At 33.4% G+C, this 19,540-nt stretch overlaps 1 protein-coding gene across 2 annotated transcripts in view; it reads left to right on the forward strand.

The window, feature by feature from the left end:
* RFX7 (regulatory factor X7) overlaps positions 1-19,540 on the forward strand; it is a 135,167-nt gene that overhangs the window by 91,213 nt on the left and 24,414 nt on the right. The gene's annotated exons all lie outside the window — the stretch shown is intronic.

Below are 19,540 nucleotides of genomic sequence, written 5' to 3' on the forward strand. Positions count from 1 at the left end.
AGAAATAACCCTATAAAACTATAAGGAAGCAAATATTAACTTATTAAAAGGTTGTTAATACCAGCAAATGTGATATGCTGAAGAAATTCTGGACTGAGGATCAACGGAATAGATCTGTCATTAAATTTGTGACCTGGAAAGGTGTTTTCACCACTGTTTTTGTCAGATGTGTTATCTATAAAATGAGGCAATTGAAAGAGTATGAGGTCTCTTACAGCTCTAAAATTCTAGAAGTTGTCTGAAGTGGGGAATGTTGAGGGACTAGTTCTCCAAAGATGTCTTCCTAGTTTCCCAAAAGGCAAATTGAACCAATTAATGTATGACATTTTCATAATGAATTAATAAGAGAACTTGAGACTTCATATATTTTTTGAAATGATATCTTTCCACTGTACAACCCTTTCCACCGTTGTTAGAGACAGCACCCTAACTTTGTGGAAGTATGACTCTGGCCCATTAAGTATTCCTTATGTTCCTAATGGTTTCCTGCCTTTGGCAAAGAACAGTTATATTTTCTATTAAATTATTTTCTGAGGTTCCCACAAACCCTCAATTGTTTTCATTATGAAAAGTTGCAGGTTAAAAAAGTTAACAGGTTTTGCCTAAACAAAAGAGAAATAAGACATTCCATCATTTTGTGGGAGGAGTGGGCACTTCAATTTTGAACAATTAATTTGCAGTTATAATAGAGAGCAGCAAAAATAAAAGGAAGGACCTCAGAGAGTTGAAAAAAGAAGTAGTAATAGGTAAGAGAAATTTCTAATAATAATGTGACTAGTTCTGTTCATGGAATGTGAAAGAATTGTGCTAATGATTATGCCTCTCTTTATAATTAGTATGTAGTACTATACCTAAGTCTGGGTATTTTAGTTCAAAAATCATTTTGCTAAGAATATATTTTATTTACTGTTGTGTTCCCCACAGTATTTCCACACAGTAGATACTAATTTAATATTAAGAGCGATTAGAATGGACTCTGTTCCCTAACATTGATGATAAAGTTTCAGAGTTATAAAAGACTTCGTTAAGTGTTTTAGTACAGTCCTGTCCTCACTGTGTAGATGAAAACATGGAAACCCAGAGAAGTTAGGTGACTCTCCCAGTGTCACAAAACTAGTTAGGAGACATATAGGGCTAGAACTCCGATTCCATGAGTGTTTCATAATGGGTGAAAAGGCAAACTTGTTAAATTTGAGTGATATACTGTGTGAGTAGAGAAGGTTGGTCAAGTAGTTAGAAATAAAGTTGGCTAGGACTTTCACTTAGTGTGAATAAATAAGTTGCTCAAAATATGAATTAGTACACATGCATACAAATAATACAGTAACATGTATTAGCACAACATGGGCTAAGAAGAAAGTATGTTTCTGTGTCCACAGTATCACAGCATATGGGAGCTCCAAATTATTCTCTCATATGATTGTGCCTTGCCTAAAAGCATAAGTTGCCATATGGGTTTAAGTAACTTGAGAGAGATGCAAAATGTAGGACTACAGACAGGCAAGAAGTATATCAAAGTATTAGGAAATAGCTTACTAAAGAAAGCAAAATGTAGTATAACTACATTTTTTTTTTAAAGTACAAGAGTTTTAAATCACGGAAGAGATAATACTCTTCTCAGTAAACACTTTTAAAGAAATTTTGTCCTTTCCTAATGTCCTTTTTAGACTAGTCATCTTCCTGTTTGGAGTACATTGATGAGGTTTCCTACATAAAAACTTAACATAGAATGACCAGACTTAAATTGATTCTATTTTAAATATTCACTGAAAATATATTATGAATGTGAAATATACTTTTATCTTAAGCTATTCCATTGCATATAGACCCTTGTAGAATTCATTGCAGTGATGTTCAGATGTAATTTTTGTGAAATTAATCCCTTTATTGTCATTAAAATCAAAATCCCTTTGAGAGAAAAAATGGAAATAAAATCTAAGACAGCATTGAATGACTTCTTTTAACTGTATTTTCATGTAACATTAAGAAACTAATAGAACCAGAAAGCTTTAAGGGGCTTTCACCATGCAAAGACAGTTTAATTTACAAATGATTGTGAATTTTTGTATTTGTTGAAACTTTTGAATTCTGATAATCTCATGTGTTTATGAAAATGATCATTCATGTGTTTATTTTTATATTATTTTTGAATTACAAAAGTAATATATATTTGTCATTACAGTTTTGGGAAAGAGTTATAAATGTATATTAAAAAAATAATCTAGTACCAATAAACCTCACTACATAAAAATAACCACCTTGGTTTATTTCCTTTTTTTTTTTTCTAATGCATTCTTTTTGTGTATATGTTCTTGTTTTGTTTAACCAAATTTGGCCCCATTGTTTACACAATTACTGAAGGGGAAACAGTGACAACACTGCAGTGAATATTCTGGATGATATAATTTAGTGTAGATTATCAGAATTGGGATTGCTGGTTTATGGACCTTTATATATTAAGGATATTTACTAATAAAATGTAAATATCTTTTCAAGATTGCTGTTTATTATTTAATTTTAGTTCATTTTTTTGTAAGTAGCCTGAGATAGCTACTTCCTTTGCAGCTTGTAGCATTGTTTTTATGCTTAGAAGAACTTCCATGTATTTTTCCTAGACTTTTTTTAAAGATATTTCTTATTTCACTTTTCATATATGATCCTTTAGTCCATCTGGTATTTATTTTGGTAAATGCCATTAGATAAAGCACTGGTTTTAATTTTTTTTCTAAATGTTCAATTACTGCTGCCTTATTTATTGAATAATTTTTCTTAACACAGTAATCTGTAATATAACTTACAGGGCTTTATCTTACTAAAACCCTTTGGACTCAGTTTTCTTCCTTTATATTTTCTGTTCTTATTCCAGTACCATACCATTTTTAATATTTTAGCTATTGACTGTTTAAGAAACTGGTAGGACCAGACTCTCCTTACTATCTCTGTTTTTAAAAATTTTCCTTGGTTTTATTTTCAGACCAATTAATATATTTCATATAAAGTTTGGAATCACTTTTCTAACTTTAAAAAAAGGAAACCTCAAAGGAATTTTGATTCAAAATGCATTAAATGTGAAATTTTATATTAGAAAAATTAACTTCAGAGCCAGAAATATATTTCTTAATTTACATCTTTCTTATGTCCTTCAGTGAAGTTTCAGTTTTTTCCCTTCAATTAAGTCCACTTGTTTTTCTTATTAAGTTTATTCCTTGGTAATTTTTATTGTGTTATATATATTAAAAGTATTTTTTTTCTATTGCCTTACTATTGATTTGTTTAGGTTTATAGGCTATTTATAGACTTTTGTTATATTTATGTTGTACGTTTTATATTTACTGAACTTCATTTAATTCTAATTTTTCAGTTGTCACTTTTGACTCTTGAGTATAGTTTATTCTGTATATCTTTCTCATTCTCTTTATTTTATTACATTTAATAGATTTTCTTTCTGATTTTACATAATGATAGGCATCATTTCCTCTTACAGTTCTTTGATGTTAAGAATATATCATTTATAGTTGACTTTCTTTGTTGCTTTATGAGAAGTGGATATTGAAATTTACCAAATGCTTTTTGGGCATTTATTGAGATTACTATGAACAAAGTACTTTTTTCTTTGACCTGTTGATGTGCCATATAAAGGTATTACCTAATACAAACTCTCCTTTTAGCCCTAGACTTAACGTTCTCTTCAGATCAAGATGTGTAATCTTTTAGTCTATTGTTGATTTCTGTTTTCAGGTATATTATTTAGGATCTTTGCATCTATATGAGTGAATATTTTGGTCTGTAATTTTCTTTTTTTGTGCTATCTTTGTCAGGTTTTGATATCAGGGTTAGGCCAGCTTCGTAAATGAATTGGAACTCTTTCCCTTAATTTCTGTGCTCTGGAACAGTTTATATAGCATGGGAGTTATTTGTTCTTGAAAATTTTACAGAACTCAACTATAGAACCATCTAGGCCTGGAGCCTTTGTTCGAGGTAATTCTTTGACAATTTTCTGTGGCTTTTTTCTGGTTAGGTTTTTACTTCATTAGTCACATTTGGTAATTTGTTTTTCCTGGAACTCATTCAGATTTTTAAATGTTTATTAGCATAGCATTACATATATTATTCTCTCCTAAACTGAATATCTTCTATATTTCATATCTATTTTCATATTTCTAGTTTTATACATTTGAATTTTCCTTTTTTTCAAATTATACTTAGCTGTAGTCTATTTCACTGGTTTTCTTTCAGGAAAAAAATGAAGCTGAGATTGATATTGAGGTTTTGTTTTTGTTTTGTCTGTTTTTTAATTTATTAGGTGCCTTTCTTTTTCTCCTGATTTTCTTGAGATTTTTTTATTACTCTTTAAAGGGAATTCTTAATTTTCATTTTTTTCATATTTAAGATGTGAACATTTATATCTAAGAGTTTGCCTCTGATTATAGTTTTGGCTGTATCCCTTAGTATGGATGTGTTTGTTAAAATTATCATTATTTTCCAATAGTGTGAAGTTATAGCTCTAATTTCTTCTTTGACCCAAAGTAGTTTTTTTTATTTTTCATATGCTTGAGGGAGTTCTTTCATTTTGTTTTGTTTTGCACTTTATTAATTTGTAGTTTCATTATACTGTGGTCAGAGAATGACCACATTCAATTTCTGAATTTTTATATGTGTTGAGGTCTACTTTCAGTCTAACAAATTATCAGTTTTTATAAATATATCTGGACATTTTCTTTGTTCACTGTACATTGATATGTACTAAATCCACTTTTCTATATTCTTCAAATACTTCAAATTCTGCAAAAGCAAAACCTTTTTTTTGTTTGTTTGTTTGTTTGTTTTGGTCTGTTTAACCAGTTGAAGATGAATAGTGTATTAATCTCTTACAAAAGTGATACTTCTCGTGGTTTCTCATAGTATTTTTAATGTTTTTTTTTATAGATCTCTGGGCTGATCTCTGGGCTGTTTGACACAAGAAAAGTCCATGATTTAGATCTTTGTTAAAGTTTTTGCTTTTTGTCAACAAAAAATGATTCTGTGTCATATTGAATGTGTTTTGTCTTATTCTCCTTTGACCCATTTTGACCCATCTGGCTATCTTATATATAAGATATATATACATCATATATATATATATATATATATATATATATATATATATATATGGGTGTGTGTATATATTTACACGTGTATACATATATATATGTGTGTATATATGTATATATATATACACACACATGTACATATATGTATACACATATATGTGTGTATATATATATGCATACATACATACATATATATGTATATATGCCTGTTTTTTTTTAACCATTTGTGTCATTTTGTTTAGGCTGTTTATATTACAGTGTTTCTAAAGTTTTTAATCTAAAATTGTTCCTGATCTTAAAATCTGACTAGTTGATGAAACTCATGGAATAAACCAATCTAAAGTCTGATGTGTACAAACATTTAGTAACAGGGATGGCAGCGGCTGCAGCTTCTACTGCTTTTTCCTGCCGCCTGATGGAGAAACACAAGCATTAATCTTAAATGGATTTCTTACTAATTAATATGTGGCCGATGCTAGCAGTCCTGAAAATCTGCTTTCATTCTGAGAAGAATCACAAACTTTCAGATTTCTAAACTTGACAACTTTGGCTGCAGTGTTTTCTGGTACACAAGTGTTCTGTCCAAATCCTTTTTTTATAAGATTTAATATTTTAAGGAATATGATTGTTTTAATTTTTATATATAACCATTTTGTGTATAAACATTAATTCAACCTGTATGATACTTTGGTACTTACCAGCTAAGTTTATGATTTCTATTCTGCTAATCAGTGTAAATGAAACTCTTAGGGCAGCTTTGAAAACAGAAATAGATTCCAGAAACACTTGTTTTAAGAACATTAAGACAGTGAACCACTTCATAAGTTAAATGACATATAAATATTTTACACCTGTCTAAAATCTAGGTTAGGCCTACGCATATGTACATAATTTATAAATTTCTTAAGTTTATAATATATTGTTTAATGTTATAGCACCTGTATAAAGTAAGTGGAAGCAAATATCATCCCTCCCTTTAAGGGTGACTTACAGAAATGAATGTCTAGATATAGACACATCTGAACCCAGGTTTTGTTATTTCAGCGCTGGGCTCTTTTGCAATAATTCCTATTACCTCTGGAAATTTACTCCAAATGCTATTCTTTTAAAAAGTTTTTAGAACAGCATTTGCCATGCCTTAATTATATTTTAAATATTATTAACTGATCGGAAATAAACTAAAGCATAAAAGTAAACTAAAGCATAAAAGTCATCAGTTTCAGCATTACTTTTTGTTCATTATTGGGATATTAACTGTCTCTTAAGATACAAACTTAAGATTTTACCATTGAAATTTATTCTAATAGTGTCTGAATTATTTCCCTAAATACATTGTCTAGCATTTATGTTATTATTTTTTGGGTAAGATTTTTTTCCCACACACTTGCTTGGTGTGATCTATTTCGTAGAAATTTTTATCCCAGTTTTTTCTTTTCTCTGTGTTTCTGTGACTTGACTTTTAAGGGGGGTAGTTACATCATCTCTTTTTCCTCACTTTCTCTGTTTCTGACCAATTGTACTTTCACAGAGTCCTCATTTACTGTCTTCTTTTACTTTTAAACTCTTTAGTGATAGAAAAAGCATGGACTAAATAATAAAAGAGTGGCAGAATAGAGCTACAATAGTGATGTTGTATCAGGAAGGAACTGGTTCTCATATAAGACACAGTTGTAGAAAGGGTTGACTGACTTTTCCAAATCACACTCTCTATACTAAATACATTATAATCATAACTGGAAGTACAAACCCAAGTCTTCTCATTTAAAATCAGAGTCCTTAGGGCACCTGGGTGGCTCAGTCGGTTAAGCATCAGACTCTTGATTTCACCTCAGGTCATGATCTCCTGATTTGCGGGATTGAGCCCCATGTTGGGCTTTGTGCTGACAGTATGGAGCCTGCTTTGGATCCTCTGTCTTTCTCTTTCTCTGCCCCTCCCCTGCTCACGCACGCACTTTCTCTATCTTTCAAGAAAAAATAAATAAACATTTAAAAATAAATAAGTAGATAAATAAATAAGTAAATAAAATCCTTTTCATTTCCCCCACCCATATAAACTGGATGCCCATGAGCCCAGTCATCACATATTTTGAATCTTGGAATTATCACTTTATCACTGCTCTTACTACCTTAACTTTTTCATCTGCCCCCAACATGATATGTGGCAGTTGGTGGGCATTTAGTACTTTTGTTTTAACTAATGCAGCGAAGATTTCAGCATTACCACTCCCAAGGACAAAGAGATCATGGAAGAAATTAGTAGTGCTTTTGGCAATCAACAAATAAAAATAAAATATTTTAAAGTAAATTTATTTGAGTACATTAATTTACCAAGCATTATATATACATAGTCCTTACTCTCAAATAGGAGAAACAGATCAGTAACTAAACAGGGTACAAAGAAAGAATTTCCAGATTAACCTGATGGAGTGAGGGCCAGCATCACAAAAGAGATGACGTGTATAAAATTGTAAAAACTGAGTTTACCAAGCAGACTAGGGATTCAGAAGTGCATTCTGAGTGGAAGGTGCAATAATAAATGCATGGTGGCTTATAATCAGAGTTCAAGAGAAGATGTCAGAAACCAGCCCAAGAAAATTAGAATTATTTCCATGTGTAGGTCTTGGAAAGTTACTGTAAGCAAGCAATAGAACAACATCTCAGAAAGTGAGAAATGATAAGGATAAGGAGAAAATGGGTATTTAAGGATTAGGCAGAAAAACATGAGGAAGAATTTAAAGAGAAACAAAAAAAGCATGATGTAATCTGAGAAAAGAGATTATTTTGAGGAGTTCACTACAGCGTCCTTTGCCTCAGCTCAAGTAAAAGGAAGTCAAGAAAAAAGCCCATGTTACATATCCATTAATAGCCCACTGGGATGTATTGCCAGAGCAGTTTCCATATTGCATTGGGGAATGAAGCCTGATTGTAATGCCATGAAAGGTAAATAGGTGGTTGGTAAGGACCTTGAGTAAAAACAGGTTTTTTAGGAGGTGGAGAAAGAAAAAGTAGTTGGCAGTTGAGGGGGAGAGTGGGTAGTAGAACAGACTTTTTTTTTTTTAGCCTTATTCAGTAAGGATTAAGTTCATTTGTATGTAACAGAACATCCAGTGAACAGTAGTTTTCAAGAAGGAGAGTGAATTCACTTTTTCTTTTGGCAGCTCTGTGATAGCAGGGAACCCAAGCTCCTTCTAAATCCCCACTCCACCACCTGTAAGTCTTATTAGCCTGGTTTTACTTGTTGCCATCTAAAGTGAGCTACTGTGGCAGATAGGAGAAGTAAGTGACTTAGAATTCAGATGCATTATGGAAGGAAGGGAGAGAAACGTTGAAAATCACTCATTTATGTTAGTTATATAAAGTTATTCAGTCAGTCAATCAATAAAGTTAGTCATACTGTCATATTCTGCAATTTTTCTAAATTGTCATTTAAATGTAGTGTTTGTTTCCTCTTCCCAAATAGACAAGATACTATTTTTAAGCCTTGCACTAAGCTTTCTTTTTCTTTCTTTTTCTTTTTTTAAGTTTTTAATGTTTGTTTATTTTTGAGAGAGAGCGAGCGAGAGCAAACACTAGCGGGGGAGAGGCAGAGAGAGAGGGAGACACAGAATCTGAAGCAAATTCCAGGCTCTGAGCTGTCGGCACAGAGCCTGTTGTGGGGCTCAAACTCATGAACTGTGAGGTCATGACCTAAGCCAAAGTCAGACACTTAACCACTGAGCCACCCAGGTGCCCCTAAGCCTTTCTTATAATAAAACCACAGTATTTTGTTATTTTTATTTGTGGTAAAATGCATAAAATTTGCCATCTTAACCATTTTTAAGCATGTAGTTCAGTAGCATTAAGTACGTTAACATTGTTATGTACCACCTCCCATCCCCACAGAACTTTTCTTTTTCCCTCAGCCCCTCAAAACCACCATTCTATCTACCTCTGTCTCTTATGAATTTGACTACTTTAGGAACCTCATATAAGTGGAACCATACAATATTTGTCCTTCTGTGGCTAGCTTATTTCCCTCAGCAAAATGTTTTTAAGGTTCATCCATTATAGCATATTTCAGAATATTCGATTGTATGTTTATAACACATTTTGTTTTTCTATTCTTCCATTGATGGATACTTAGGTTGCTTCCTTTTTGGCTACTGTGAATAATGCTGCTATACAGATGGGTGTACAAATATGTTTTCAAGTATGCTTTTAATTATTTTGAGTATATGCCCAGAAATGAAATTGCTGGATCATATGGTAATTCTATTTTTAATTTTTTGAGGAGCCACCACACTGTTGTTTTTCATAATGGCTACACCATCTTATATCCTTACCGGCAGTGCACAAGATTCTTCACATCCTTGTCAGCACTTATTTTCTGTGTCTTTTGATGATGGCCATTTTAATGAGTGTTAGATAGTATCTCATTTTGGTTTGATGTGTTTCCTAACTGGTTAATGGTGTTGAGTATGTATTGTACTTATTGGCCATTTGTACATCTTTGGAGAAATGTATTCAGGTCCTTTGCCCATTTTTTAACTGGGTTGTTTGGTTTTACTGTCACTGAGTTGTAGGAGTTCTTTTTACATTCTAAATATTAACATCTCATGAGATACTCAAATTAATTATTTCTACATATAATATACAAATATGTGCTCATTACAACAAATTGAAACAGTCTAAAAGTATAGCATCAAATAAAGATCAGTCTTTACTCTCTCCTTCATCCCACTACCTTCCTGAGAGTGTAATATTCCTACCAGCTTTATCTTTCTGTATTTCTATACATAGGAGTTATGTCAATTACTCTTAAATTTTATTTTTTTTAATTCAAATGAAACCATACTATACATATTGGTCTGACTTTCATCACTAAGCAGTATGTCCTAGGTAGCTTTTCTTGTCCATATATGTAGAGTTATATTCTTTTTTTTAACTGCCACACAGTATTTCATAATATAAATGTTCAATGACATGTTTTTTAAGCCCTTTATTTATATTTTTCTATTAAAATAATACTGTACTCAGCAACCTTGAATTATATATCTTTGTGCTTGTATAAAAGTAATACTGAAGTATGGAGTACTTAGAATTGTTGGATCAAAAGCTTTAGTTTGGGCACCTGGGTGGCTCAGTCAGTGGCTCAGTGTCTGACTCTTGATTTCGGCTCAGGTCATGATACCACATTTGTGAGATGGAGCCCCAAGTTGGGCTCTGCACTGGGCATGGAGCCTGCTTAAGATTCTCTCTCTCCTTCTGAACCCTCCCCCTCGCTCTCTTTCTCTCAAAAACCAAAACTAAACAAAAAACTATAGTTTCATCATTTTTAATTTAAATTTTGAATAATTATTGTATTCTTGTCATTGTAAATCAAAAGGTATACAAGGTATATATAGAAGAAATTGTATCTCACCTTTCAGCCACCCATTTTCTGTCCCCATATGCAGCAATTCCAATTAGTTTCTTCTTTATCATTCTAGCAGTATTTTGTAATAGTTACAAGTAAGCACTATTAGGTATTTTTGTTTCCCCTTTCTTTACAAAAATGGTAGCACACCGTCTACATGGTTTTGTACTTTACATTTGCTTACCCAGAAACATATCTTGAGATCTTTTCATAACAGAGCATGAATCATTAATTATATTAATATAGAATTATACCTAAATATTTATAATTACATAATCATAATGATTACTAATTATGAATGGCTGCATCTTATTCTGTGCTATGAATCACTATTCATTTTGACCACAATTGATGGACATTTAGGTTGTTTGTAGCCTTTTGGTAATACTAACAATGTTGTTATGAATAAACACCAGTGAGATAAATTACTAAGGATTTGTGCTTTTTTTTCTTTTTAGAGAGAGAGACTGCAAGAGGGGGAGAGGGGCAGAGGGAAAGAAAGTCTCAAACAAGCTTCACACTGAGCACAGAGCTCGATGTGGGGCTCAATTCTACAACCCTGGGATCATGACCTGAGCTGAAATCAAGAGTGGGATGCTCAACAGACTGAGTCACCCAAGCACCCCAGGATTTGTGCCTTAATTTTAATTTGGGTACAAATTGCCCAACACATAGAGATGTGAAATTTTCTTTAGTCTTTATTTCATTTCTTGTATCATCTCTGCTTCTTCTGACTTTTTATTGTTATTGTAAGTTTTTTGTGTGTTTTTTTTAATCTTCATGTTGGAGATTTTCTTCAACGTGTCTGGTGATTTTTTTGTTATCTGCTTATATTGTTAAATGGCAAGTTAAAAAAAAATCTTTAGGAATTCCATGTATAGTCAGAGCTTGTCTGCTGTTGCACTTTCCTTTTAGCTAAGCAAGCTTGAGAGATTGCTGAATGTCTCTGTGTTCTCCAGGGATCATTTTTCAGAAGGATTCCTCTAAACTTCTGTTTTGGGGCATACACACTGGCTGCTGTTAGCAGTTCTGGACCCCAGACCCTGGATAGGGAAGGGGGAAATGGGACTATTCTGTTGGTAGACTTTTAAAAATCTGCACACTCACTGTACTCCCTTTTCCCCTCCCCACTACTACCCAGACTGGCTTTAGATTTCCACCTCACCTTTGCTGTCTCTGACTTCCACCTACCACCTACTCTTTTTGAGTGTTAAGTTATCCTGCCTGAAGAACTGATTCCTAGCTGGAATTCCTAGCCGGGGGCGGGGGGGGGGGGGTGTGCATTTTCAACTTATGTTAACTTTTTCTTTTTTATTTCTTTTAACATTTTTTAAAGTTTTTTTTTAAGGTTTATTTATTTTTGAGAGAGGGTGGGAGAGAGAGAGACAGAACACAAGCATGGGAGGAGCAGAGTGAGGAGACACAGAATGCAAAGCAGGCTCTAGGCTCTGAGCTGTTAGGACAGAGCCCGACGCAAGGCTCAAACTCATGAACCGTGAGATCATGAACAGAAGTCGGACACCCAACCAACTGAGCCACCCAGGCGCCCAACTTTCTTCTTTTTTAAAGCATGTGATCTTTCTAGCATATTTGGACAGAATCCTTCTTTATTTGTTTTGGCATTTGGTAGTGCAACACAGCATATTTTTTTGTCCTGCAGACTGATCTTAACTCCCCATAGGAACCTAGCATGTAGTAGACCTTTTGTCAGTATATTCAGCCTAAGGCTGAGTAACTTTTAGATCTCTGAGATGGTTCTGTCAACAGATGGAGGCCCTACAGTAACACTGTCTTTCTCACCTCTTACCCTGCAGCTCACTGCATTCTGTCACCAAACTTTTTTTAGTCAGAGATTATTAAGTTCTTTAATAATTTAAGTCAGTGAGGGGCGCCTGGGTGGCTCAGTCAGTTAAGCATCCGACTTTGGCTCAGGTTGTGATCTCACGGTTCATGAGTTCGAGCCCTGCATGAGAATCTGCGCTGACAGCTCAAAGCCTGGATGTTGCTTCACATTGTGTGTGTGTGTGTGCGTGTGTGTGTGTGTGTGTGTGTGTGTCTTTCTCTCTCTGCCCCTTCCCTGCTCACTCTCTGTATCTCAAAAAAATGAATAAATGTTCAAAAAGAAAAAAAAAGAAAAATACAAAACTAGCATGCTAACATTCATTATTTTACAAAACAATGGTGCTGCCAGGTAATGTAGCCTGAACTTTGCCAAGCAGATACTGCACGACCTTAACAGATTCCTAGTTTGGGGAATATCATTACTCTTTTAGATGTCTTCACTTTCTATTCATTACCATAATCATCTGCTTTGAAGAATAGCTTTGTTTTCAGGGCAATTTCTCCAACATCCTATTAAACAATTTTCAAACATAACAAATGTTGAAAGAATAATATAAGAATATCCAGATATTCTCCACCTAGATTGAATAGTTTTTTTCCTATACCATGTTAAAAAAAAAGCTGTGGATATACTTCTGAGGATAAGGACAATCACTTATGACCATAATACTTTTATCACGTCTAAGAAAATGAACAATTCTACAATCCATCTATTCTCTGGTTTGGGGCTATTTTTAACAGAGAAAAAACATTTTTGTCATTTTCAGAGACTGCATGTGTCTTAATGATTTGAGAACAGTGAAGCCTTACTGAGATGCAAATAGCCAGCTCATGTCCCAGCAAATGAGTCACTACCACTCCTGTCATAAAGCATCGGATTCAGATTTTTGCAGCAGTAAAAAAAAATCTCAATTACTGCATGTCATAGATTAAGAAAATTATTCACAGATGGATGAAACTATAAATTTTTGTTTTGCTTTTTAGATTTTATCTTTTGAGATATAAATCACAAATTATAAAATTCACTGTTTTAAAATTGCACAATTCAGTGGCTTATAGCATATTTATAAAGTCATGCATCATTCACCAGCAATGCCAGAATATTTTCATTCTTTCCCCAAATTCTTTATCCATTAGCAGTCATTATCCATTCTTTCTTCCTCTCAGGATCTAGCAACAATAATCTACTTTCTGGCTGTATGATTTTACCCATTCTGACATTTCATATAAATGAGACCATACATTTATGTGGCCTTTCCTACCTGGCTTCTTTCACTTGACATGTTTTCAAAGCTTATCTGTATTGTATTATATATCATTCCATTGTGTGAATATACCACATTTTCTTTATCCATTCATCAGTTGATGAACTTTTGAGGTGCTTCCACATTTTGGTATTATAAATAATGCTGCTGTGAAGTTTTGCTGCTTATGAAGTCTCTAAATTTTTGTATGGGCATGTGTTTTCCGTTTTCAGGGGCATATACTAACAGTAAAATTGCTGAATCGTGTGTTAATTCTGTGTTTTAAGTTTTTGAGGAATTACCAAACTGTTCTTGAACAATGGCAGCACCATTTTACATTCCTACCAACAGCGTATGAGGGTTGCATTTCTCCACATTCTTGCCAACACTTGTCCATATTTCTTTATTATAGCTCTTCTAGTACATATGAAGTAATAGCTCATAGTTTTGATTTGCGTTTTCCTGGTGACTGATGATGATGGGCATCTTTTCATATACTTATTTGTATATTTTCTTTTGAGAAGTATTCATTCTTTTCCCATTTTTAATTGTTACTGTTCTTTATTATTTAGTTATATTTTCTTCATATATTCTGGATACTAGAACCTTATTTCATATATTATGATTTGCTAATATTTCTCCTATGTGTGAGTTGTCTTCATTTTTTTTGACCGTGAACAAAAGTTTTTAATTGTGATTTAATCCAGTTTATTTTTTCTTTGGTTGCTTGTGCTTTTAAGTGCTTTTAAGTATTCTATCTAAAGAATTTTTGCCTGATCACAGGTCATGGAATTTATACCGTTTTATTCTAAGTGTTTTATAGTTTTAGTTCATACCTTTGGGTCTGCATTTTTAGTTATATTTGTACACAGTGTGAGGTAGGTACCCAAATTCATTCTTTGCTCATTGATACCCAGTTGTCCCAGCATCATTTGTTGAAAAGACTATTTCTTCCCCCATTGAATGGTCTTGGCATCCTTGTGGAAAATCATTTGACCATATATGTATGGGCTTGTTTCCAGTTTCTGAATTCTGTTCCATTGTTATATATCTTTCTTTATGCTAGTCTTGCACTGTCTTGATTAGTTTAGTTTTATAGTAAGTTTTGAAATTGGGAAGTGTGAATCTTCTAAATTCGTTCCTTTTCCAGGTTATTTTGATTCCTCTGTGTCCTTTAATTTCCATGTGCATTTTAGCATCAGTTTGTCAGTGTCTGTAAGGAAAGCAGTTAGAATTTCCATGAAGATTGCCGTGCATCTGTAGATCAGTTCAGGAGTATTGCCATCTTAACAATGTTACTTCTTTTAATCCTTGAACATGTGATATATATCAGCTTACTTAAGTCTTTAATTTTTTTCAAGGATGTTTTGTAGCTTTTATGTATATACCTTACACTTCTTCTTAAATTTTTTTTTATGTTTTTATTTTTGAGAGAGAGAGAGAGAGACAGAGTGCAAGTGGGGGTGGGGCAGAGAGAGAGGGAGACACAATCTGAAGCAGGCTCTAGGCTCTGAGCTGTCAGCACAGAGCCTGATGCGGGGCTCGAACTCATGAACCGTGAGATCATGACCTGAGCTGAAGTCAGACGCTTAAACCGACTGAGCCACTCAGGCGCCCCCACCTTATACTTCTTAATTAAGTTTATTCCTAAGGGTTGTTTGGGTTTTTTTTTTTTAATGATACTGTGAATGGAGTTACTTTTTAAATTTCATTTTTGATTGTTGCTAGTGTATAGAAATGATAATTTTTATATATTGATCTTGTGTCCTTCAGTCTTGCTGAACTAGTTTGTTAGCTCTGTGATAGTTTTTTAGTACATTCCTTAGAATTTTCTATATATAATATGTCATCTGAGAATAGAGATAGCTTTACTGCTTTCTTTCCTATTTGGCTTCTTTCCATTTCCTTGCCTAATTGCCCTTGCTGGAATTTTAGTACAGTGTTGAATAGAAATGGTGAGAGTGGACATCCTTCTCTTCTGCCCACTTTGAAAGAGGAAGATTTCAGTGTCTACCATTAAGTATGATGTTTGTTAGCAGTCAGTCTTCCATAGATGACTTTTATCAGGGTGAGGAACTTGCATTGTGCTTCCACCTTGTTGGATGTTGACATTTGTCAGATACTTTTTCTGCACCTGTTGAGATGATCATATCGAGATTTTTCCCCTATGCAGTTAATACAGTATATTACATTATTGATTTGATTAATTTTTGTATGTTGAATCCATCTTTATTCCTGAGATAAATCACACCTGGTCATGGTGTATAGTTTTATATATGCTGATTGATTCAGTTTGCTAGTATTTTGTTAAGGATTTTTGTATCTGTATTCATAAGGACTTTTATTTTTCTTTCTTGTGATGTCTTTGTCTGATTTTGGAATCAGGGTAATGTTGGCCATACAGAATGAATGACTTTGGAAGTATTCCCTCTTCTATTTTTATGAAAGAATTTATGAAGGATTGGTATGAACTGTTTGGTAGAATTCACCAGTGTGAGACCATCTAGGCCTAGATTCTTCTTTGTAGATACTTTTTAAATTAGTAATTCAATCTCCTTTTATAGGTCAGATTGTCATATTTCTTTTTGAGTCCATTTTGGTAATTTATGTCTTTAGGAATTTGTCTATTTTGTGTAGCTTATCCTATCTGTTGGCGTATAGTTTTCCATAGTATTCTCTTATAGTATCTTTTCTTTCTCTAAGGTATACCTATAAGATTAATAGTAATATTTCTCATTTATTCTTGATTTTAGTTATTTGAGTCTTTTTTCTTAAATCTTAGTTTAGCTAGAGGTTTATTAGATTTATTGATCTTTTCAAAGAATCAACTTTGGGGCTTGTTAATTCTTTTCTATTGGTTTTCTATTCCCTATTGATTACCACTCTACTCCTTACAGTGCCCTCTTTGTGCCTGCCTTAGGTTTGGCTTCCTCTTACTTTTCAAATTTCTTAACATGGAAGATTAGGTTATTTATTTGAGACCATTCTTTTTAAATGTAGGCATATGCAGCTATAAGTTTCCCTTTAAGCACTGCTTTCACTGTGTCCCATAAGTTTTGGTATATTGTGCTTCATTTCTATTCCTCTCAAAGTACTAATTCCTCTTGTTATTTCTTCTTAGTTCTATTCTTTATTGAAAGTGGAGTATTGAAATCTAAAATTATTGTTGAAATATCCATTTCTCCCTTTACTATTGTCCATTTTTGTTTTATGTGTTTTGGAGCTCTGTTCTTAGGCACATAATAGGTTATAATTATTATATCTTCTTGATTGATTAACCCTTTTATTGTGAAATAATGACTTTCTTGGTTTCTAGCCACAATTTTTGTCCTAAAGGCTTTTCCTCTGATGTTAATATAGGCACCCTAGTTCTCTTTTGGTTACTTTTGGCATGCTATGTCTTTTCTGTTCTTTTACTTTTGACTTATTTGGTTTTTTTTTTTTTTACTTTAAAATATATATGTAATATGTATCAAACATATAGTTTGATAATATTTTATTCTAAATCCATTCTGCCTCTCCCTGCCTTTTAATTGAAAAGGTTAAATGTAAGTGAACATTTAATGTAATTATGAGGTAGGATTTCCATTTGCCATTTTTGCTATTTCCTGTATGTTTTTGTCTGTTTTTGTTCTTCAGTTCCCCCGTTACTGACTTCATATTAAATGGGTATTATACAGTGAATCATTTTTATTCCCTTGTTGTTTCTTTTAGTATATATATTTTTAAATTATTTTCATATGTGGTTATCCTAGAGATTGTAGTTAACACATTAATTTATAAAAAACTTGTTTGGATTAATACCAATTTAATTTCAGAAGTATGCAAAATCTTTCACTCCTATATGTATATGTTCTCTCCCATAACCCCATTCATTTTATGCATTGTGTACCCATCAACACAAACTTATATTTGGTGCTTTGTGCAGCTGTCTTTTAGATCAGATGAAAGAATAAAGGACTCAGAAGAAAAAATATATTTAGACTGAATTTTATATTTATTATATGGCTACCTTTACCTTTACTGATGCTCTTTATTTCTTCTTATGGATTCAAGTTAGTGTTTGGTGTCCTTTCATTGAAGCTTGAATGACCCCCCTTTAGTATTTCCTGTAGAACCAGTCTGCTAGTGTTGAATTGTGATGTTTTTATCCAGTCATTGAAGTCTCTACTCAGCTTAGTGGCCAGCTATTGATTGGACAGAGATTTCTTTAAATAACTTTAACCAATAAATCTCCCAGTCTTTACCAAAGGGCTATGTGTGTGTTGGGGCATACCATAAACAGTCAAGCAATTGACAGCTCTTCTTAATCCTCTACTACGTGCTTTTGTGGAGCCTCAAGTTTAGCCAGAGGTGAGAGCTTGGGGTTTTCTAGGGTCTTGAGATGCACACAGCCCTTTGCATGTGTATGGCCTTCTAGATTCCCAGGAATAAGGTGGAGCTTTCCAAAGCTTCTATGGACGTCTTATTTACCAGTTTTTCCTTTTAAGTTTCTTGGTTAGTTTGTTGTCTGCCCAGCTGTTATCCACTGTCTTAGGCAGCCACAAAGTTAAGACATTTGCCTACAATTCTTTTTAACGGTTTCCTCTCCCTACCATTCCATCCCCTCAAGGGAGAAAGCTTTTTGCAGTGGACAAAGCTACAAGACAGATCAGATATAGCCAAAAGTGGGATCATCCACAGAATCCACCACAGAAGACAAATAATGACAGTTCTTTGGGATGTGGCTTTGAGCAAGCTCCAGCTGTGTTATGTTTATTCTAGGGACCACTATGCTGAACTGGGAATGTTGAGCTGTTACTTTTCAAGGCTACTGTTGGATCTTGAGGGAATCGGGGCAAGTAAAAATGATACAAAGCTGTTCTTACTGAAAATCAGCCAGTTTTCTTGGGTAAATGCTCTCTAGTTTACTGCAAGCTTTGGGTTAATTTCCAGAATTCAGAAAAGTTGATATTGACCAGCTTTGCCAGTTTTTTCCATTGTTGTATGGAGAAGTGGATTTCAGTGGCCCTTCCTTTTATTGATGTCACCAAAAGTATAAAGTTGAAATCCATGAATGTTAAAGACCCAGAAATGTTATTTGTAGTTCTAACTGCCACACTTTATTGAAAAGTTAACTGAAATGAACCAGCAAATGAAATAGCCATTTTAATCATAAGAAATAAAAACTATTCACCTGGCAGATGAAACCCTCTATAAAGACTTTCTTTAAAAGTCTATAAAAAGTGTAAACTATAAAAAGGACTCCTTCCAAATTGTATTTGATATTTCCCTTTGCTATAGAATGAAGTCCAAAACTTTTATTTTTCAGAGAAAGGCATAATTATATAGTAGAGAAAGATTAGACTTTGAAACTAGCCACATCCAAGTTTGAATCCTAATTTAGACATATGCTGGGGTTTGTAGTTGCAGGCAAGTCCTTAACCTTTAGTGTCAATTTGCTTTCTATCCCTCTGTAAAATACCATACTATTTTTATTAAGGCTTAAAACTATATCTGTAAAATGTTTATCACAATGCTCAGAACATAGTAAGCCCTCAATATATGGCAGCAATTGTTATTATTCAGACTCATCCACAATCCAGCATTTTGGCCGTAGCTGCTACAAATCTTATTTTGTATAAGCCTTTCTTCCCCCTTCTTCCTTTTTCCCATTATTTATCCTACACCTTAGCTATTTTGTACCTCTTGAGATTTTAAAAACACAGCCTGCTCTTTTCATTTTTTGTTCACATTTTGTCCTCCACATGAAACAGATCTGCCTCACCCCCATCCCACCCTACCACTCATATGATAAATCTGCTTTTTTTCTAAGGCCCAATTTAAATCCACTTTCTCCATATACCATTGTACCCTTAATTATTTAAATTAAATGACTCCCTTTTCTGTGATCACATGGCACCTTATATATATTTCTGTCATAGCATCTTATTTACAATATTTATTGTAGCTTGTATTGAGGCATAACA

Source organism: Lynx canadensis, chromosome B3 (assembly GCF_007474595.2).
Source record: "Lynx canadensis isolate LIC74 chromosome B3, mLynCan4.pri.v2, whole genome shotgun sequence".
In the NCBI taxonomy this organism is placed as follows: Eukaryota; Metazoa; Chordata; class Mammalia; order Carnivora; family Felidae; genus Lynx; species Lynx canadensis.